Consider the following 23014-nt stretch of genomic DNA (forward strand, 5'->3'; position numbering starts at 1 on the left):
TTTCCTTGTAAAGGCAGGTAAATCATTAGGGATTTTCCTACGGATAAGTACCCAGTGAACGGTTCGTTTAGCTTTATATATTGTTCCTGGAGGGCATTGTATTGGTTTTTCGGAAGTGTTAGACCTGTGGGAGAAAAACGGAAGTTGCTGGGAATGGCCATGGGATGTAGAAATATTTTTTTCACATTTTATTTCCTTGTAAAAACAGGTAAATGAATATTGATTTTCGTACGGATAAGTACCCAGTGAACGGTTCGTTTAGCTTTATATATTGTTCCGGGTGGGCGTTGTATTGGTTTTTCGGAAGTGTTAGACCTGTAAGAGAAAAATTTAAATGGTTGGGAAAGGCCATGGGATGTAGAAATATTTTTTTCACATTTTATTTCCTTGTAAAAACAGGTAAATCAATAGGGATTTTCTCACGTCTAAGTTCCCAGTGAACGGTTCGTTTAGCTTTTTATATTGTTCCGGGAGGGTGTTGTATTGGTTTTTCGGAAGTGTTAGACCTGTGGGAGAAAAACAGAAGTGGTTGGGAAAGGCCATGGGATGTAGAAATATTTTTTTCACATGTTATTTCCTTGTAAAAACAGGTAAATCAATAGGGATTTTTGTACGGATAAGTACCCAGTGAACGGTTCGTTTAGCTTTATATATTGTTCCGGGTGGGCGTTGTATTGGTTTTTCGGAAGTGTTAGACCTGTGGGAGAAAAACGGAAGTGGCTGGGAAAGGCCATGGGATGTAGAAATATTTTTTTCACATTTTATTTCCTTGTAAAAACAGGTAAATCAATAGGGATTTTCGTACGGATAAGTACCCAGTGAACGGTTCGTTTAGCTTTTTATATTGTTCCGGGAGGGCGTTGTATTGATTTTTAGGAAGTGTTAGACCTGTGGGAGAAAAACTGAAGTGGCTGGAAAAGGCCATGGGATGTAGAAATATTTTTTTCACATTTTATTTTCTTGTAAAAACAGGTAAATCAATAGGGATTTTTGTACGGATAAGTACCCAGATGTAGAAATATTGTTTTCACATTTTATTTCCTTGTAAAAACAGGTAAATCAATAGGGATTTTCGTACGGATAAGTACCCAGTGAACGGTTCGTTTAGCTTTTTTTATATTGTTCCGGGAGGGCGTTGTATTGGTTTTTCAGAAGTGTTAGACCTATGGGAGAAAAACTGAAGTACCTGGGAAAGTCCATGGGATGTAGAAATATTTTTTTCACATTTTATTTCCTTGTAAAGGCAGGTAAATCATTAGGGATTTTCCTACGGATAAGTACCCAGTGAACGGTTCGTTTAGCTTTATATATTGTTCCGGGAGGGCGTTGTATTGGTTTTTCGGAAGTGTTAGACCTGTGGGAGAAAAACGGAAGTTGCTGGGAAAGTCCATGGGATGTAGAAATATTTTTTCACATTTTATTTCCTTGTAAAGGCAGGTAAATCATTAGGGATTTTCCTACGGATAAGTACCCAGTGAACGGTTCGTTTAGCTTTATATATTGTTCCGGGTGGGCGTTGTATTGGTTTTTCAGAAGTGTTAGACCTGTAAGAGAAAAATTTAAATGGTTGGGAAAGGCCATGGGATGTAGAAATATTTTTTTCACATTTTATTTCCTTGTAAAAACCGGTAAATCAATAGGGATTTTCGTACGGATAAGTACACAGTGAATGGTTCGTTTAGCTTTATATATTGTTCCGGGAGGGCGTTGTATTGGTTTTTCGGAAGTGTTAGACCTGTAAGAGAAAAATTTAAACGGTTGGGAAAGACCATGGGATGTAGAAATATTTTTTTCACATTTTATTTCCTTGTAAAAACAGGTAAATCAATAGGGATTTTCGTATGGATAAGTACCCAGTGAACGGTTCGTTTAGCTTTATATATTGTTCCAGGTGGGCGTTGTGTTTGTTTTTCGGAAGTGTTAGACCTGTGGGAGAAAAATTGAAGTGGCTGGGAAAGGCCATGGGATGTAGAAATATTTTTTTCACATTTTATTTTCTTGTAAAAACAGGTAAATCAATAGGGATTTTCTTACGTCTAAGTACCCAGTGAACGGTTCGTTTAGCTTTATATATTGTTCCGGGAGGGCGTTGTATTGGTTTTTCAGAAGTGTTAGACCTGTGGGAGAAAAACAGAAGTGGCTGGGAAAGGCCATGGGATGTAGAAATATTTTTTTCACATTTTATTTCCTTGTAAAAACAGGTAAATCAATAGGGATTTTCGTACGGATAAGTACCCAGTGAACGGTTCGTTTAGCTTTTTATATTGTTCCGGGAGGGCGTTGTATTGGTTTTTCAGAAGTGTTAGACCTGTGGGAGAAAAACTGAAGTACCTGGGAAAGGCCATGGGATGTAGAAATATTTTTTCACATTTTATTTCCTTGTAAAAACAGGTAAATCATTAGGGATTTTTGTACGGATAAGTACCCAGATGTAGAAATATTGTTTTCACAGTTTATTTCCTTGTAAAAACAGGTAAATCAATAGGGATTTTCGTACGGATAAGTACCCAGTGAACGGTTCGTTTAGCTTTATATATTGTTCCGGGAGGGCATTGTATTGGTTTTTCGGAAGTGTTAGACCTGTGGGAGAAAAACGGAAGTTGCTGGGAATGGCCATGGGATGTAGAAATATTTTTTTCACATTTTATTTCCTTGTAAAAACAGGTAAATGAATAGGGATTTTCGTACGGATAAGTACCCAGTGAACGGTTCGTTCAGCTTTATATATTGTTCCGGGTGGGCGTTGTATTGGTTTTTCGGAAGTGTTAGACCTGTAAGAGAAAAATTTAAATGGTTGGGAAAGGCCATGGATTGTAGAAATATTTTTTTCACATTTTATTTCCTTGTAAACACAGGTAAATCAATAGGGATTTTCGTACGGATAAGTACCCAGTAAATGGTTCGTTTAGCTTTATATATTGCTCCGGGAGGGCGTTGTGTTGGTTTTTCGGAAGTATTAGACCTGTAAGAGAAAATTTTAAATGGTTGGGAAAGGCCATGGGATGTAGAAATATTTTTTTCACATTTTATTTCCTTGTAAAAACCGGTAAATCAATAGGGATTTTCGTACGGATAAGTACACAGTGAATGGTTCGTTTAGCTTTATATATTGTTCCTGGAGGGCGTTGTATTGGTTTTTCGGAAGTGTTAGACCTGTAAGAGAAAAATTTAAACGGTTGGGAAAGACCATGGGATGTAGAAATATTTTTTTCACATTTTATTTCCTTGTAAAAACAGGTAAATCAATAGGGATTTTCGTATGGATAAGTACCCAGTGAACGGTTCGTTTAGCTTTATATATTGTTCCGGGTGGGCGTTGTGTTTGTTTTTCGGAAGTGTTAGACCTGTGGGAGAAAAATTGAAGTGGCTGGGAAAGGCCATGGGATGTAGAAATATTTTTTTCACATTTTATTTTCTTGTAAAAACAGGTAAATCAATAGGGATTTTCGTACGGATAAGTACCCAGTGAACGGTTCATTTAGCTTTTTATATTGTTCCGGGAGGGCGTTGTATTGGTTTTTCAGAAGTGTTAGACCTGTGGGAGAAAAACTGAAGTACCTGGGAAAGGCCATGGGATGTAGAAATATTTTTTCACATTTTATTTCCTTGTAAAAACAGGTAAATCATTAGGGATTTTTGTACGGATAAGTACCCAGATGTAGAAATATTGTTTTCACAGTTTATTTCCTTGTAAAAACAGGTAAATCAATAGGGATTTTCGTACGGATAAGTACCCAGTGAACGGTTCGTTTAGCTTTATATATTGTTCCGGGAGGGCATTGTATTGGTTTTTCGGAAGTGTTAGACCTGTGGGAGAAAAACGGAAGTTGCTGGGAATGGCCATGCGATGTAGAAATATTTTTTTCACATTTTATTTCCTTGTAAAAACAGGTAAATGAATATTGATTTTCGTACGGATAAGTACCCAGTGAACGGTTCGTTTAGCTTTATATATTGTTCCGGGTGGGCGTTGTATTGGTTTTTCGGAAGTGTTAGACCTGTAAGAGAAAAATTTAAATGGTTGGGAAAGGCCATGGGATGTAGAAATATTTTTTTCACATTTTATTTCCTTGTAAATACAGGTAAATCAATAGGGATTTTCTCACGTCTAAGTTCCCAGTGAACGGTTCGTTTAGCTTTTTATATTGTTCCGGGAGGGTGTTGTATTGGTTTTTCGGAATTGTTAGACCTGTGGGAGAAAAACAGAAGTGGTTGGGAAAGGCCATGGGATGTAGAAATATTTTTTTCACATGTTATTTCCTTGTAAAAACAGGTAAATCAATAGGGATTTTCTTACGTCTAAGTACCCAGTGAACGGTTCGTTTAGCTTTTTATATTGTTCCGGGAGAGCGTTGTATTGGTTTTTCAGAAGTGTTAGACCTGTGGGAGAAAAACGGAAGTGGCTGGGAAAGGCCATGGGATGTAGAAATATTTTTTTCACATTTTATTTCCTTGTAAAAACAGGTAAATCAATAGGGATTTTCGTACGGATAAGTACCCAGTGAACGGTTCATTTAGCTTTTTATATTGTTCCGGGAGGGCGTTGTATTGGTTTTTCAGAAGTGTTAGACCTGTGGGAGAAAAACTGAAGTACCTGGGAAAGGCCATGGGATGTAGAAATATTTTTTCACATTTTATTTCCTTGTAAAAACAGGTAAATCATTAGGGATTTTTGTACGGATAAGTACCCAGATGTAGAAATATTGTTTTCACAGTTTATTTCCTTGTACAAACAGGTAAATCAATAGGGATTTTCGTACGGATAAGTACCCAGTGAACGGTTCGTTTAGCTTTATATATTGTTCCGGGAGGGCATTGTATTGGTTTTTCGGAAGTGTTAGACCTGTGGGAGAAAAACGGAAGTTGCTGGGAATGGCCATGGGATGTAGAAATATTTTTTTCACATTTTATTTCCTTGTAAAAACAGGTAAATGAATATTGATTTTCGTACGGATAAGTACCCAGTGAACGGTTCGTTTAGCTTTATATATTGTTCCGGGTGGGCGTTGTATTGGTTTTTCGGAAGTGTTAGACCTGTAAGAGAAAAATTTAAATGGTTGGGAAAGGCCATGGGATGTAGAAATATTTTTTTCACATTTTATTTCCTTGTAAATACAGGTAAATCAATAGGGATTTTCTCACGTCTAAGTTCCCAGTGAACGGTTCGTTTAGCTTTTTATATTGTTCCGGGAGGGTGTTGTATTGGTTTTTCGGAATTGTTAGACCTGTGGGAGAAAAACAGAAGTGGTTGGGAAAGGCCATGGGATGTAGAAATATTTTTTTCACATGTTATTTCCTTGTAAAAACAGGTAAATCAATAGGGATTTTTGTACGGATAAGTACCCAGTGAACGGTTCGTTTAGCTTTATATATTGTTCCGGGTGGGCGTTGTATTGGTTTTTCGGAAGTGTTAGACCTGTGGGAGAAAAACGGAAGTGGCTGGGAAAGGCCATGGGATGTAGAAATATTTTATTCACATTTTATTTCCTTGTAAAAACAGGTAAATCAATAGGGATTTTCGTACGGATAAGTACCCAGTGAACGGTTCGTTTAGCTTTTTATATTGTTCCGGGAAGGCGTTGTATTGATTTTTAGGAAGTGTTAGACCTGTGGGAGAAAAACTGAAGTGGCTGGAAAAGGCCATGGGATGTAGAAATATTTTTTTCACATTTTATTTCCTTGTAAAAACAGGTAAATCTATAGGGATTTTCTTACGTCTAAGTACCCAGTGAACGGTTCGTTTAGCTTTTTATATTGTTCCAGGAGGGTGTTGTATTGGTTTTTCGGAAGTGTTAGACCTGTGGGAGAAAAACAGAAGTGGTTGGAAAAGGCCATGGGATGTAGAAATATTTTTTTCACATGTTATTTCCTTGTAAAAACAGGTAAATCAATAGGGATTTTTGTACTGATAAGTACCCAGTGAACGGTTCGTTTAGCTTTATATATTGTTCCGGGAGGGCGTTGTATTGGTTTTTCGGAAGTGTTAGACCTGTGGGAGAAAAACGGAAGTGGCTGGGAAAGGCCATGGGATGTAGAAATATTTTTTTCACATTTTATTTCCTTGTAAAAACAGGTAAATCAATAGGGATTTTTGTTTGGATAAGTACCCAGTGAACGGTTTGTTTAGCTTTATATATTGTTCCGGGTGGGCGTTGTATTTGTTTTCCAGAAGTGTTAGACCTGTAAGAGAAAAATTTAAATGGTTGGGAAAGGCCATGACATGTAGAAATATTTTTTTCACATTTTATTTCCTTGTAAAAACAGGTAAATCAATAGGGATTTTCTTACGTCTAAGTACCCAGTGAACGGTTCGTTTAGCTTTTTATATTGTTCTGGGAGGGCGTTGTATTGGTTTTTCAGAAGTGTTATACCTGTGGGAGAAAAACTGAAGTGGCTGGGAAAGGCCATGGGATGTAGAAATATTTTTTTCACATTTTATTTTCTTGTAAAAACAGGTAAATCAATAGGGATTTTCTTACATCTAAGTACCCAGTGAACGGTTCGTTTAGCTTTTTATATTGTTCCAGGAGGGTGTTGTATTGGTTTTTCGGAACTGTTAGACCTGTGGGAGAAAAACAGAAGTGGTTGGAAAAGGCCATGGGATGTAGAAATATTTTTTTCACATGTTATTTCCTTGTAAAAACAGGTAAATCAATAGGGATTTTTGTACGGATAAGTACCCAGTGAACGGTTCGTTTAGCTTTATATATTGTTCCGGGAGGGCGTTGTATAGGTTTTTCGGAAGTGTTAGACCTGTGGGAGAAAAACAGAAGTGGTTGGGAAAGGCCATGGGATGTAGAAATGTTTTTTTCACATGTTATTTCCTTGTAAAAACAGGTAAATCAATAGGGATTTTTGTACGGATAAGTACCCAGTGAACGGTTCGTTTAGCTTTATATATTGTTCCGGGAGGGCGTTGTATTGGTTTTTCGGAAGTGTTAGACCTGTGGGAGAAAAACGGAAGTTGCTGGGAATGGCCATGGGATGTAGAAATATTTTTTTCACATTTTATTTCCTTGTAAAAACAGGTAAATCAATAGGAATTTTCGTACGGATAAGTACCCAGTGAACGGTTCGTTTAGCTTTATATATTGTTCCGGGAGGGCGTTGTATTGCTTTTTCGGAAGTGTTAGACCTGTGGGAGAAAAACAGAAGTGGTTGGGAAAGGCCATGGGATGTAGAAATGTTTTTTTCACATGTTATTTCCTTGTAAAAACAGGTAAATCAATAGGGATTTTTGTACGGATAAGTACCCAGTGAACGGTTCGTTTAGCTTTATATATTGTTCCGGGAGGGCGTTGTATTGGTTTATTGGAAGTGTTAGACCTGTGGGAGAAAAACGGAAGTTGCTGGGAATGGCCATGGGATGTAAAAATATTTTTTTCACATTTTATTTCCTTGTAAAAACAGGTAAATCAATAGGGATTTTCGTACGTCTAAGTACCCAGTGAACGGTTCGTTTAGCTTTTTATATTGTTCTGGGAGGGCGTTGTATTGGTTTTTCGGAAGTGTTAGACCTGTGGGAGAAAAACAGAAGTGGTTGGGAAAGGCTATGGGATGTAGAAATGTTTTTTTCACATGTTATTTCCTTGTAAAAACAGGTAAATCAATAGGGATTTTCGTACGGATAAGTACCCAGTGAACGGTTCGTTTAGCTTTATATATTGTTCCGGGTGGGCGTTGTATTGGTTTTTCGGAAGTGTTAGACCTGTAAGAGAAAAATTTAAATGGTTGGGAAAGGCCATGGGATGTAGAAATATTTTTTTCACATTTTATTTCCTTGTAAAAACAGGTAAATCAATAGGGATTTTCGTACGGATAAGTACCCAGTGAACGGTTCGTTTAGCTTTATATATTGTTCCGGGAGGGCATTGTTTATGGTTTTTCGGAAGTGTTAGACCTGTGGGAGAAAAACTGAAGTGGCTGGGAAAGGCCATGGGATGTAGAAATATTTTTTTCACATTTTATTTCCTTGTAAGAACAGGTAAATCTATAGGGATTTTCTTACGTCTAAGTTCCCAGTGAACGGTTCGTTTAGCTTTTTATATTGTTCCGGGAGGGTGTTGTATTGGTTTTTCGGAAGTGTTAGACCTGTGGGAGAAAAACTGAAGTTGCTGGGAATGGCCATGGGATGTAGAAATATTTTTTTCACATTTTATTTCCTTGTACAAACAGGTAAATGAATAGGGATTTTCGTACGGATAAGTACCCAGTAAACGGTTCGTTTAGCTTTATATATTGTTCCGGGTGGGCGTTGTATTGGTTTTTCAGAAGTGTTAGACCTGTAAGAGAAAAATTTAAATGGTTGGGAAAGGCCATGGGATGTAGAAATATTTTTTTCACATTTTATTTCCTTGTAAAAACAGGTAAATCAATAGGGATTTTCGTACCGATAAGTACCCAGTGAACGGTTCATTTAGCTTTTTATATTGTTCCGGGAGGGCGTTGTATTGGTTTTTCAGAAGTGTTAGACCTGTGGGAGAAAAACTGAAGTACCTGGGAAAGGCCATGGGATGTAGAAATATTTTTTCACATTTTATTTCCTTGTAAAAACAGGTAAATCAATAGGGATTTTCGTACGGATAAGTACCCAGTGAACGGTTCGTTTAGCTTTTTATATTGTTCCGGAAGGGCGTTGTATTGGTTTTTCAGAAGTGTTAGACCTGTGGGAGAAAAACTGAAGTACCTGGGAAAGGCCATGGGATGTAAAAATATTTTTTCACATTTTATTTCCTTGTAAAAATAGGTAAATCAATAGGGATTTTTGTACGGATAAGTACCCAGATGTAGAAATATTGTTTTCACAGTTTATTTCCTTGTAAAAACAGGTAAATCAATAGGGATTTTCGTACGTCTAAGTACCCAGTGAACGGTTCGTTTAGCTTTTTATATTGTTCCGGGAGGGCGTTGTATTGGTTTTTCGGAAGTGTTAGACCTGTGGGAGAAAAACAGAAGTGGTTGGGAAAGGCCATGGGATGTAGAAATGTTTTTTTCACATGTTATTTCCTTGTAAAAACAGGTAAATCATTAGGGATTTTTGTACGGATAAGTACCCAGTGAACGGTTCGTTTAGCTTTATATATTGTTCCGGGAGGGCGTTGTATTGGTTTATTGGAAGTGTTAGACCTGTGGGAGAAAAACAGAAGTTGCTGGGAATGGCCATGGGATGTAAAAATATTTTTTTCACATTTTATTTCCTTGTAAAAACAGGTAAATCAATAGGGATTTTCGTACGTCTAAGTACCCAGTGAACGGTTCGTTTAGCTTTTTATATTGTTCCGGGAGGGTGTTGTATTGGTTTTTCGGAAGTGTTAGACCTGTGGGAGAAAAACAGAAGTGGTTGGGAAAGGCCATGGGATGTAGAAATATTTTTTTCACATGTTATTTCCTTGTAAAAACAGGTAAATCAATAGGGATTTTGTACAGATAAGTACCCAGTGAAAGGTTCGTTTAGCTTTATATATTGTTCCGGGAGGGCGTTGTATTGGTTTTTCAGAAGTGTTAGACCTGTGGGAGAAAAACAGAAGTGGCTGGGAAAGGCCATGGGATGTAGAAATATTTTTTTCACATTTTATTTCCTTGTAAAAACAGGTAAATCAATAGGGATTTTCGTACGGATAAGTACCCAGTGAACGGTTCGTTTAGCTTTTTATATTGTTCCGGGAGGGCGTTGTATTGATTTTTCGGAAGTGTTAGACCTGTGGGAGAAAAACTGAAGTGGCTGGAAAAGGCCATGGGATATAGAAATATTTTTTTCACATTTTATTTTCTTGTAAAAACAGGTAAATCAATAGGGATCTTTGTACGGATAAGTACCCAGATGTAGAAATATTGTTTTCACATTTTATTTCCTTGTAAAAACAGGTAAATCAATAGGGATTTTCGTACGGATAAGTACCCAGTGAACGGTTCGTTTAGCTTTATATATTGTTCCGGGAGGGCGTTGTATTGATTTTTCGGAAGTGTTAGACCTGTGGGAGAAAAACTGAAGTGGCTGGAAAAGGCCATGGGATGTAGAAATATTTTTTTCACATTTTATTTTCTTGTAAAAACAGGTAAATCAATAGGGATCTTTGTACGGATAAGTACCCAGATGTAGAAATATTGTTTTCACATTTTATTTCCTTGTAAAAACAGATAAATCAATAGGGATTTTCGTACGGATAAGTACCCAGTGAACGGTTCGTTTAGCTTTTTTTATATTGTTCCGGGAGGGCGTTGTATTGGTTTTTCAGAAGTGTTAGACCTGTGGGAGAAAAACTGAAGTGGCTGGAAAAGGCCATGGGATGTAGAAATATTTTTTTCACATTTTATTTTCTTGTAAAAACAGGTAAATCAATAGGGATTTTTGTACGGATAAGTACCCAGATGTAGAAATATTTTTTTCACATTTTATTTCCTTGTAAAGGCAGGTAAATCATTAGGGATATTCCTACGGATAAGTACCCAGTGAACGGTTCGTTTAGCTTTTTTTATATTGTTCCGGGAGGGCGTTGTATTGGTTTTTCAGAAGTGTTAGACCTGTGGGAGAAAAACTGAAGTGGCTGGAAAAGGCCATGGGATGTAGAAATATTTTTTTCACATTTTATTTTCTTGTAAAAACAGGTAAATCAATAGGGATTTTTGTACGGATAAGTACCCAGATATAGAAATATTTTTTTCACATTTTATTTCCTTGTAAAGGCAGGTAAATCATTAGGGATATTCCTACGGATAAGTACCCAGTGAACGGTTCGTTTAGCTTTATATATTGTTCCGGGTGGGCGTTGTATTGGTTTTTCGGAAGTGTTAGACCTGTAAGAGAAAAATTTAAATGGTTGGGAAAGGCCATGGGATGTAGAAATATTTTTTTCACATTTTATTTCCTTGTAAAAACAGGTAAATCAATAGGGATTTTCTTACGTCTAAGTACCCAGTGAACGGTTCGTATAGCTTTTTATATTGTTCCGGGAGGGCGTTGTATTGGTTTTTCGGAAGTGTTAGACCTGTGGGAGAAAAACTGAAGTGGCTGGGAAAGGCCATGGGATGTAGAAAAATTTTTTTCACATTTTATTTCCATGTAAAAACAAGTAAATCAATAGGGATTTTCTTACGTCTAAGTTCCCAGTGAACGGTTCGTTTAGCTTTTTATATTGTTCCGGGAGGGTGTTGTATTGGTTTTTCGGAAGTGTTAGACCTGTGGGAGAAAAACAGAAGTGGTTGGGAAAAGCCATGGGATGTAGAAATATTTTTTTCACATTTTATTTCCTTGTAAAAACAGGTAAATCAATAGGGATTTTCGTACGGATAAGTACCCAGTGAACGGTTCGTTTAGCTTTTTATATTGTTCCGGGAGGGCGTTGTATTGATTTTTCGGAAGTGTTAGACCTGTGGGAGAAAAACTGAAGTGGCTGGAAAAGGCCATGGGATGTAGAAATATTGTTTTCACATTTTATTTCCTTGTAAAAACAGGTAAATCAATAGGGATTTTCGTACGGATAAGTACCCAGTGAACGGTTCGTTTAGCTTTTTTTATATTGTTCCGGGAGGGCGTTGTATTGGTTTTTCAGAAGTGTTAGACCTGTGGGAGAAAAACTGAAGTACCTGGGAAAGTCCATGGGATGTAGAAATATTTTTTTCACATTTTATTTCCTTGTAAAGGCAGGTAAATCATTAGGGATTTTCCTACGGATAAGTACACAGTGAACGGTTCGTTTAGCTTTATATATTGTTCCGGGAGGGCGTTGTATTGGTTTTTCGGAAGTGTTAGACCTGTGGGAGAAAAACGGAAGTTGCTGGGAAAGTCCATGGGATGTAGAAATATTTTTTCACATTTTATTTCCTTGTAAAGGCAGGTAAATCATTAGGGATTTTCCTACGGATAAGTACCCAGTGAACGGTTCGTTTAGCTTTATATATTGTTCCGGGAGGGCGTTGTATTGGTTTTTCGGAAGGGTTAGACCTGTAAGAGAAAAATTTAAATGGTTGGGAAAGGCCATGGGATGTAGAAATATTTTTTTCACATTTTATTTCCTTTTAAAATCCGGTAAATCAATAGGGATTTTCGTACGGATAAGTACACAGTGAATGGTTCGTTTAGCTTTATATATTGTTCCGGGAGGCGTTGTATTGGTTTTTCGGAAGTGTTAGACCTGTAAGAGAAAAATTTAAATGGTTGGGAAAGACCATGGGATGTAGAAATATTTTTTTCACATTTTATTTCCTTGTAAAAACAGGTAAATCAATAGGGATTTTCGTACGGATAAGTACCCAGTGAACGGTTCGTTTAGCTTTATATATTGTTCCGGGAGGGCGTTGTATTGATTTTTCGGAAGTGTTAGACCTGTGGGAGAAAAACTGAAGTGGCTGGGAAAGGCCATGGGATGTAGAAATATTTTTTTCACATTTTATTTTCTTGTAAAAACAGGAAAATCAATAGGGATTTTCTTACGTCTAAGTACCCAGTGAACGGTTCGTTTAGCTTTATATATTGTTCCGGGTGGACGTTGTATTGGTTTTTCGGAAGTGTTAGACCTGTAAGAGAAAAATTTAAATGGTTGGGAAAGGCCATGGGATGTAGAAATATTTTTTTCACATGTTATTTCCTTGTAAAAACAGGTAAATCAATAGGGATTTTTGTACGGATAAGTACCCAGTGAACGGTTCGTTTAGCTTTATATATTGTTCCGGGAGGGCGTTGTACTGGTTTCTCGGAAGTGTTAGACCTGTGGGAGAAAAACGGAAGTGCCTGGGAAAGGCCATGGGATGTAGAAATATTTTTTTCACATTTTATTTCCTTGTAAAAACAGGTAAATCAATAGGGATTTTCTTACGTCTAAGTACCCAGTGAACGGTTCGTTTAGCTTTTTATATTGTTCCGGGAGGGCGTTGTATTGATTTTTCGGAAGTGTTAGACCTGTGGGAGAAAAACTGAAGTGGCTGGAAAAGGCCATGGGATGTAGAAATATTGTTTTCACATTTTATTTCCTTGTAAAAACAGGTAAATCAATAGGTATTTTCGTACGGATAAGTACCCAGTGAACGGTTCGTTTAGCTTTTTATATTGTTCCGGGGGGGCGTTGTATTGGTTTTTCGGAAGTGGTAGACCTGTGGGAGAAAAACTGAAGTGGCTGGGAAAGGCCATGGGATGTAGAAATATTTTTTTCACATTTTATTTCCTTGTAAAAACAGGTAAATCAATAGGAATTTTCTTACGTCTAAGTACCCAGTGAACGGTTCGTTTAGCTTTTTATATTGTTCCGGGAGGGTGTTGTATTGGTTTTTCGGAAGTGTTAGACCTGTGGGAGAAAAACTGAAGTGGCTGGAAAAGGCCATGGGATATAGAAATATTTTTTTCACATTTTATTTTCTTGTAAAAACAGGTAAATCAATAGGGATCTTTGTACGGATAAGTACCCAGATGTAGAAATATTGTTTTCACATTTTATTTCCTTGTAAAAACAGGTAAATCAATAGGGATTTTCGTACGGATAAGTACCCAGTGAACGGTTCGTTTAGCTTTATATATTGTTCCGGGAGGGCGTTGTATTGATTTTTCGGAAGTGTTAGACCTGTGGGAGAAAAACTGAAGTGGCTGGAAAAGGCCATGGGATGTAGAAATATTTTTTTCACATTTTATTTTCTTGTAAAAACAGGTAAATCAATAGGGATCTTTGTACGGATAAGTACCCAGATGTAGAAATATTGTTTTCACATTTTATTTCCTTGTAAAAACAGATAAATCAATAGGGATTTTCGTACGGATAAGTACCCAGTGAACGGTTCGTTTAGCTTTTTTTATATTGTTCCGGGAGGGCGTTGTATTGGTTTTTCAGAAGTGTTAGACCTGTGGGAGAAAAACTGAAGTGGCTGGAAAAGGCCATGGGATGTAGAAATATTTTTTTCACATTTTATTTTCTTGTAAAAACAGGTAAATCAATAGGGATTTTTGTACGGATAAGTACCCAGATGTAGAAATATTTTTTTCACATTTTATTTCCTTGTAAAGGCAGGTAAATCATTAGGGATATTCCTACGGATAAGTACCCAGTGAACGGTTCGTTTAGCTTTATATATTGTTCCGGGTGGGCGTTGTATTGGTTTTTCGGAAGTGTTAGACCTGTAAGAGAAAAATTTAAATGGTTGGGAAAGGCCATGGGATGTAGAAATATTTTTTTCACATTTTATTTCCTTGTAAAAACAGGTAAATCAATAGGGATTTTCTTACGTCTAAGTACCCAGTGAACGGTTCGTATAGCTTTTTATATTGTTCCGGGAGGGCGTTGTATTGGTTTTTCGGAAGTGTTAGACCTGTGGGAGAAAAACTGAAGTGGCTGGGAAAGGCCATGGGATGTAGAAAAATTTTTTTCACATTTTATTTCCATGTAAAAACAAGTAAATCAATAGGGATTTTCTTACGTCTAAGTTCCCAGTGAACGGTTCGTTTAGCTTTTTATATTGTTCCGGGAGGGTGTTGTATTGGTTTTTCGGAAGTGTTAGACCTGTGGGAGAAAAACAGAAGTGGTTGGGAAAAGCCATGGGATGTAGAAATATTTTTTTCACATTTTATTTCCTTGTAAAAACAGGTAAATCAATAGGGATTTTCGTACGGATAAGTACCCAGTGAACGGTTCGTTTAGCTTTTTATATTGTTCCGGGAGGGCGTTGTATTGATTTTTCGGAAGTGTTAGACCTGTGGGAGAAAAACTGAAGTGGCTGGAAAAGGCCATGGGATGTAGAAATATTGTTTTCACATTTTATTTCCTTGTAAAAACAGGTAAATCAATAGGGATTTTCGTACGGATAAGTACCCAGTGAACGGTTCGTTTAGCTTTTTTTATATTGTTCCGGGAGGGCGTTGTATTGGTTTTTCAGAAGTGTTAGACCTGTGGGAGAAAAACTGAAGTACCTGGGAAAGTCCATGGGATGTAGAAATATTTTTTTCACATTTTATTTCCTTGTAAAGGCAGGTAAATCATTAGGGATTTTCCTACGGATAAGTACACAGTGAACGGTTCGTTTAGCTTTATATATTGTTCCGGGAGGGCGTTGTATTGGTTTTTCGGAAGTGTTAGACCTGTGGGAGAAAAACGGAAGTTGCTGGGAAAGTCCATGGGATGTAGAAATATTTTTTCACATTTTATTTCCTTGTAAAGGCAGGTAAATCATTAGGGATTTTCCTACGGATAAGTACCCAGTGAACGGTTCGTTTAGCTTTATATATTGTTCCGGGAGGGCGTTGTATTGGTTTTTCGGAAGGGTTAGACCTGTAAGAGAAAAATTTAAATGGTTGGGAAAGGCCATGGGATGTAGAAATATTTTTTTCACATTTTATTTCCTTTTAAAATCCGGTAAATCAATAGGGATTTTCGTACGGATAAGTACACAGTGAATGGTTCGTTTAGCTTTATATATTGTTCCGGGAGGCGTTGTATTGGTTTTTCGGAAGTGTTAGACCTGTAAGAGAAAAATTTAAATGGTTGGGAAAGACCATGGGATGTAGAAATATTTTTTTCACATTTTATTTCCTTGTAAAAACAGGTAAATCAATAGGGATTTTCGTACGGATAAGTACCCAGTGAACGGTTCGTTTAGCTTTATATATTGTTCCGGGAGGGCGTTGTATTGATTTTTCGGAAGTGTTAGACCTGTGGGAGAAAAACTGAAGTGGCTGGGAAAGGCCATGGGATGTAGAAATATTTTTTTCACATTTTATTTTCTTGTAAAAACAGGAAAATCAATAGGGATTTTCTTACGTCTAAGTACCCAGTGAACGGTTCGTTTAGCTTTATATATTGTTCCGGGTGGACGTTGTATTGGTTTTTCGGAACTGTTAGACCTGTAAGAGAAAAATTTAAATGGTTGGGAAAGGCCATGGGATGTAGAAATATTTTTTTCACATGTTATTTCCTTGTAAAAACAGGTAAATCAATAGGGATTTTTGTACGGATAAGTACCCAGTGAACGGTTCGTTTAGCTTTATATATTGTTCCGGGAGGGCGTTGTACTGGTTTCTCGGAAGTGTTAGACCTGTGGGAGAAAAACGGAAGTGCCTGGGAAAGGCCATGGGATGTAGAAATATTTTTTTCACATTTTATTTCCTTGTAAAAACAGGTAAATCAATAGGGATTTTCTTACGTCTAAGTACCCAGTGAACGGTTCGTTTAGCTTTTTATATTGTTCCGGGAGGGCGTTGTATTGATTTTTCGGAAGTGTTAGACCTGTGGGAGAAAAACTGAAGTGGCTGGAAAAGGCCATGGGATGTAGAAATATTGTTTTCACATTTTATTTCCTTGTAAAAACAGGTAAATCAATAGGTATTTTCGTACGGATAAGTACCCAGTGAACGGTTCGTTTAGCTTTTTATATTGTTCCGGGGGGGCGTTGTATTGGTTTTTCGGAAGTGGTAGACCTGTGGGAGAAAAACTGAAGTGGCTGGGAAAGGCCATGGGATGTAGAAATATTTTTTTCACATTTTATTTCCTTGTAAAAACAGATAAATCAATAGGAATTTTCTTACGTCTAAGTACCCAGTGAACGGTTCGTTTAGCTTTTTATATTGTTCCGGGAGGGTGTTGTATTGGTTTTTCGGAAGTGTTAGACCTGTGGGAGAAAAACAGAAGTGGTTGGGAAAGGCCATGGGATGTAGAAATATTTTTTTCACATTTTATTTCCTTGTAAAAACAGGTAAATCAATAGGGATTTTTGTACGGATAAGTACCTAGTGAACGGTTCGTTTAGCTTTATATATTGTTCCGGGAGGGCGTTGTATTGATTTTTCGGAAGTGTTAGACCTGTGGGAGAAAAACTGAAGTGGCTGGAAAAGGCCATGGGATGTAGAAATATTGTTTTCACATTTTATTTCCTTGTAAAAACAGGTAAATCAATAGGTATTTTCGTACGGATAAGTACCCAGTGAACGGTTCGTTTAGCTTTTTATATTGTTCCGGGGGGGCGTTGTATTGGTTTTTCGGAAGTGGTAGACCTGTGGGAGAAAAACTGAAGTGGCTGGGAAAGGCCATGGGATGTAGAAATATTTTTTTCACATTTTATTTCCTTGTAAAAACAGGTAAATCAATAGGGATTTTCTTACGTCTAAGTACCCAGTGAACGGTTCGTTTAGCTTTTTATATTGTTCCGGGAGGGTGTTGTATTGGTTTTTCGGAAGTGTTAGACCTGTGGGAGAAAAACAGAAGTGGTTGGGAAAGGCCATGGGATGTAGAAATATTTTTTTCACATGTTATTTCCTTGTAAAAACAGGTAAATCAATAGGGATTTTTGTACGGATAAGTACCCAGTGAACGGTTCGTTTAGCTTTATATATTGTTCCGGGAGGGCGTTGTACTGGTTTTTCGGAAGTGTTAGACCTGTGGGAGAAAAACGGAAGTGCCTGGGAAAGGCCATGGGATGTAGAAATATTTTTTTCACATTTTATTTCCTTGTAAAAACAGGTAAATCAATAGGGATTTTCTTACGTCTAAGTACCCAGTGAACGGTTCGTTTAGCTTTTTATATTGTTCCGGGAGGGCGTTGTATTGATTTTTCGGAAGTGTTAGACCTGTGGGAGAAAAACTGAAGTGGCTGGGAAAGGCCATGGGATGTAGAAATATTTTTTTCACATTTTATTTCCTTGTAAAAACAGGTAAATCAATAGGGATTTTCTTACGTCTAAGTACCCAGTGAACGGTTCGTTTAGCTTTTTATATTGTTCCGGGAGGGTGTTGTATTGGTTTTTCGGAAGTGTTAGACCTGTGGGAGAAAAACAGAAGTGGTTGGGAAAGGCCATGGGATGTAGAAATATTTTTTTCACATTTTATTTCCTTGTAAAAACAGGTAAATCAATAGGGATTTTTGTACGGATAAGTACCTAGTGAACGGTTCGTTTAGCTTTATATATTGTTCCGGGAGGGCGTTGTATTGATTTTTCGGAAGTGTTAGACCTGTGGGAGAAAAACTGAAGTGGCTGGAATAGGCCATGGGATGTAGAAATATTGTTTTCACATTTTATTTCCTTGTAAAAACAGGTAAATCAATAGGTATTTTCGTACGGATAAGTACCCAGTGAACGGTTCGTTTAGCTTTTTATATTGTTCCGGGGGGGCGTTGTATTGGTTTTTCGGAAGTGGTAGACCTGTGGGAGAAAAACTGAAGTGGCTGGGAAAGGCCATGGGATGTAGAAATATTTTTTTCACATTTTATTTCCTTGTAAAAACAGGTAAATCAATAGGGATTTTCTTACGTCTAAGTACCCAGTGAACGGTTCGTTTAGCTTTTTATATTGTTCCGGGAGGGTGTTGTATTGGTTTTTCGGAAGTGTTAGACCTGTGGGAGAAAAACAGAAGTGGTTGGGAAAGGCCATGGGATGTAGAAATATTTTTTTCACATGTTATTTCCTTGTAAAAACAGGTAAATCAATAGGGATTTTTGTACGGATAAGTACCCAGTGAACGGTTCGTTTAGCTTTATATATTGTTCCGGGAGGGCGTTGTACTGGTTTTTCGGAAGAGTTAGACCTGTGGGAGAAAAACGGAAGTGCCTGGGAAAGGCCATGGGATGTAGAAATATTTTTTTCACATTTTATTTCCTTGTAAAAACAGGTAAATCAATAGGGATTTTCTTACGTCTAAGTACCCAGTGAACGGTTCGTTTAGCTTTTTATATTGTTCCGGGAGGGCGTTGTATTGATTTTTCGGAAGTGTTAGACCTGTGGGAGAAAAACTGAAGTGGCTGGAAAAGGCCATGGGATGTAGAAATATTGTTTTCACATTTTATTTCCTTGTAAAAACAGGTAAATCAATAGGTATTTTCGTACGGATAAGTACCCAGTGAACGGTTCGTTTAGCTTTTTATATTGTTCCGGGGGGGCGTTGTATTGGTTTTTCGGAAGTGGTAGACCTGTGGGAGAAAAACTGAAGTGGCTGGGAAAGGCCATGGGATGTAGAAATATTTTTTTCACATTTTATTTCCTTGTAAAAACAGGTAAATCAATAGGAATTTTCTTACGTCTAAGTACCCAGTGAACGGTTCGTTTAGCTTTTTATATTGTTCCGGGAGGGTGTTGTATTGGTTTTTCGGAAGTGTTAGACCTGTGGGAGAAAAACAGAAGTGGTTGGGAAAGGCCATGGGATGTAGAAATATTTTTTTCACATTTTATTTCCTTGTAAAAACAGGTAAATCAATAGGGATTTTTGTACGGATAAGTACCTAGTGAACGGTTCGTTTAGCTTTATATATTGTTCCGGGAGGGCGTTGTATTGATTTTTCGGAAGTGTTAGACCTGTGGGAGAAAAACTGAAGTGGCTGGAAAAGGCCATGGGATGTAGAAATATTGTTTTCACATTTTATTTCCTTGTAAAAACAGGTAAATCAATAGGTATTTTCGTACGGATAAGTACCCAGTGAACGGTTCGTTTAGCTTTTTATATTGTTCCGGGGGGGCGTTGTATTGGTTTTTCAGAAGTGGTAGACCTGTGGGAGAAAAACTGAAGTGGCTGGGAAAGGCCATGGGATGTAGAAATATTTTTTTCACATTTTATTTCCTTGTAAAAACAGGTAAATCAATAGGGATTTTCTTACGTCTAAGTACCCAGTGAACGGTTCGTTTAGCTTTTTATATTGTTCCGGGAGGGTGTTGTATTGGTTTTTCGGAAGTGTTAGACCTGTGGGAGAAAAACAGAAGTGGTTGGGAAAGGCCATGGGATGTAGAAATATTTTTTTCACATGTTATTTCCTTGTAAAAACAGGTAAATCAATAGGGATTTTTGTACGGATAAGTACCCAGTGAACGGTTCGTTTAGCTTTATATATTGTTCCGGGAGGGCGTTGTACTGGTTTTTCGGAAGTGTTAGACCTGTGGGAGAAAAACGGAAGTGCCTGGGAAAGGCCATGGGATGTAGAAATATTTTTTTCACATTTTATTTCCTTGTAAAAACAGGTAAATCAATAGGGATTTTCTTACGTCTAAGTACCCAGTGAACGGTTCGTTTAGCTTTTTATATTGTTCCGGGAGGGCGTTGTATTGATTTTTCGGAAGTGTTAGACCTGTGGGAGAAAAACTGAAGTGGCTGGGAAAGGCCATGGGATGTAGAAATATTTTTTTCACATTTTATTTCCTTGTAAAAACAGGTAAATCAATAGGGATTTTCTTACGTCTAAGTACCCAGTGAACGGTTCGTTTAGCTTTTTATATTGTTCCGGGAGGGTGTTGTATTGGTTTTTCGGAAGTGTTAGACCTGTGGGAGAAAAACAGAAGTGGTTGGGAAAGGCCATGGGATGTAGAAATATTTTTTTCACATTTTATTTCCTTGTAAAAACAGGTAAATCAATAGGGATTTTTGTACGGATAAGTACCTAGTGAACGGTTCGTTTAGCTTTATATATTGTTCCGGGAGGGCGTTGTATTGATTTTTCGGAAGTGTTAGACCTGTGGGAGAAAAACTGAAGTGGCTGGAATAGGCCATGGGATGTAGAAATATTGTTTTCACATTTTATTTCCTTGTAAAAACAGGTAAATCAATAGGTATTTTCGTACGGATAAGTACCCAGTGAACGGTTCGTTTAGCTTTTTATATTGTTCCGGGGGGGCGTTGTATTGGTTTTTCGGAAGTGGTAGACCTGTGGGAGAAAAACTGAAGTGGCTGGGAAAGGCCATGGGATGTAGAAATATTTTTTTCACATTTTATTTCCTTGTAAAAACAGGTAAATCAATAGGGATTTTCTTACGTCTAAGTACCCAGTGAACGGTTCGTTTAGCTTTTTATATTGTTCCGGGAGGGTGTTGTATTGGTTTTTCGGAAGTGTTAGACCTGTGGGAGAAAAACAGAAGTGGTTGGGAAAGGCCATGGGATGTAGAAATATTTTTTTCACATGTTATTTCCTTGTAAAAACAGGTAAATCAATAGGGATTTTTGTACGGATAAGTACCCAGTGAACGGTTCGTTTAGCTTTATATATTGTTCCGGGAGGGCGTTGTACTGGTTTTTCGGAAGTGTTAGACCTGTGGGAGAAAAACGGAAGTGCCTGGGAAAGGCCATGGGATGTAGAAATATTTTTTTCACATTTTATTTCCTTGTAAAAACAGGTAAATCAATAGGGATTTTCTTACGTCTAAGTACCCAGTGAACGGTTCGTTTAGCTTTTTATATTGTTCCGGGAGGGCGTTGTATTGATTTTTCGGAAGTGTTAGACCTGTGGGAGAAAAACTGAAGTGGCTGGAAAAGGCCATGGGATGTAGAAATATTGTTTTCACATTTTATTTCCTTGTAAAAACAGGTAAATCAATAGGTATTTTCGTACGGATAAGTACCCAGTGAACGGTTCGTTTAGCTTTTTATATTGTTCCCGGGGGGCGTTGTATTGGTTTTTCGGAAGTGGTAGACCTGTGGGAGAAAAACTGAAGTGGCTGGGAAAGGCCATGGGATGTAGAAATATTTTTTTCACATTTTATTTCCTTGTAAAAACAGGTAAATCAATAGGGATTTTCTTACGTCTAAGTACCCAGTGAACGGTTCGTTTAGCTTTTTATATTGTTCCGGGAGGGTGTTGTATTGGTTTTTCGGAAGTGTTAGACCTGTGGGAGAAAAACAGAAGTGGTTGGGAAAGGCCATGGGATGTAGAAATATTGTTTTCACATTTTATTTCCTTGTAAAAACAGGTAAATCAATAGGTATTTTCGTACGGATAAGTACCCAGTGAACGGTTCGTTTAGCTTTTTATATTGTTCCGGGGGGGCGTTGTATTGGTTTTTCGGAAGTGGTAGACCTGTGGGAGAAAAACTGAAGTGGCTGGGAAAGGCCATGGGATGTAGAAATATTTTTTTCACATTTTATTTCCTTGTAAAAACAGGTAAATCAATAGGGATTTTCTTACGTCTAAGTACCCGGTGAACGGTTCGTTTAGCTTTTTATATTGTTCCGGGAGGGTGTTGTATTGGTTTTTCGGAAGTGTTAGACCTGTGGGAGAAAAACAGAAGTGGTTGGGAAAGGCCATGGGATGTAGAAATATTTTTTTCACATGTTATTTCCTTGTAAAAACAGGTAAATCAATAGGGATTTTTGTACGGATAAGTACCCAGTGAACGGTTCGTTTAGCTTTATATATTGTTCCGGGAGGGCGTTGTACTGGTTTTTCGGAAGTGTTAGACCTGTGGGAGAAAAACGGAAGTGCCTGGGAAAGGCCATGGGATGTAGAAATATTTTTTTCACATTTTATTTCCTTGTAAAAACAGGTAAATCAATAGGGATTTTCTTACGTCTAAGTACCCAGTGAACGGTTCGTTTAGCTTTTTATATTGTTCCGGGAGGGTGTTGTATTGATTTTTCGGAAGTGTTAGACCTGTGGGAGAAAAACTGAAGTGGCTGGAAAAGGCCATGGGATGTAGAAATATTGTTTTCACATTTTATTTCCTTGTAAAAACAGGTAAATCAATAGGTATTTTCGTACGGATAAGTACCCAGTGAACGGTTCGTTTAGCTTTTTATATTGTTCCCGGGGGGCGTTGTATTGGTTTTTCGGAAGTGGTAGACCTGTGGGAGAAAAACTGAAGTGGCTGGGAAAGGCCATGGGATGTAGAAATATTTTTTTCACATTTTATTTCCTTGTAAAAACAGGTAAATCAATAGGGATTTTCTTACGTCTAAGTACCCAGTGAACGGTTCGTTTAGCTTTTTATATTGTTCCGGGAGGGTGTTGTATTGGTTTTTCGGAAGTGTTAGACCTGTGGGAGAAAAACAGAAGTGGTTGGGAAAGGCCATGGGATGTAGAAATATTTTTTTCACATTTTATTTCCTTGTAAAAACAGGTAAATCAATAGGGATTTTTGTACGGATAAGTACCTATTGAACGGTTCGTTTAGCTTTATATATTGTTCCGGGAGGGCGTTGTATTGATTTTTCGGAAGTGTTAGACCTGTGGGAGAAAAACTGAAGTGGCTGGAATAGGCCATGGGATGTAGAAATATTGTTTTCACATTTTATTTCCTTGTAAAAACAGGTAAATCAATAGGTATTTTCGTACGGATAAGTACCCAGTGAACGGT

This window comes from Paroedura picta, chromosome 9 (assembly GCF_049243985.1).
Source record: "Paroedura picta isolate Pp20150507F chromosome 9, Ppicta_v3.0, whole genome shotgun sequence".
Classification (NCBI taxonomy): Eukaryota; Metazoa; Chordata; class Lepidosauria; order Squamata; family Gekkonidae; genus Paroedura; species Paroedura picta.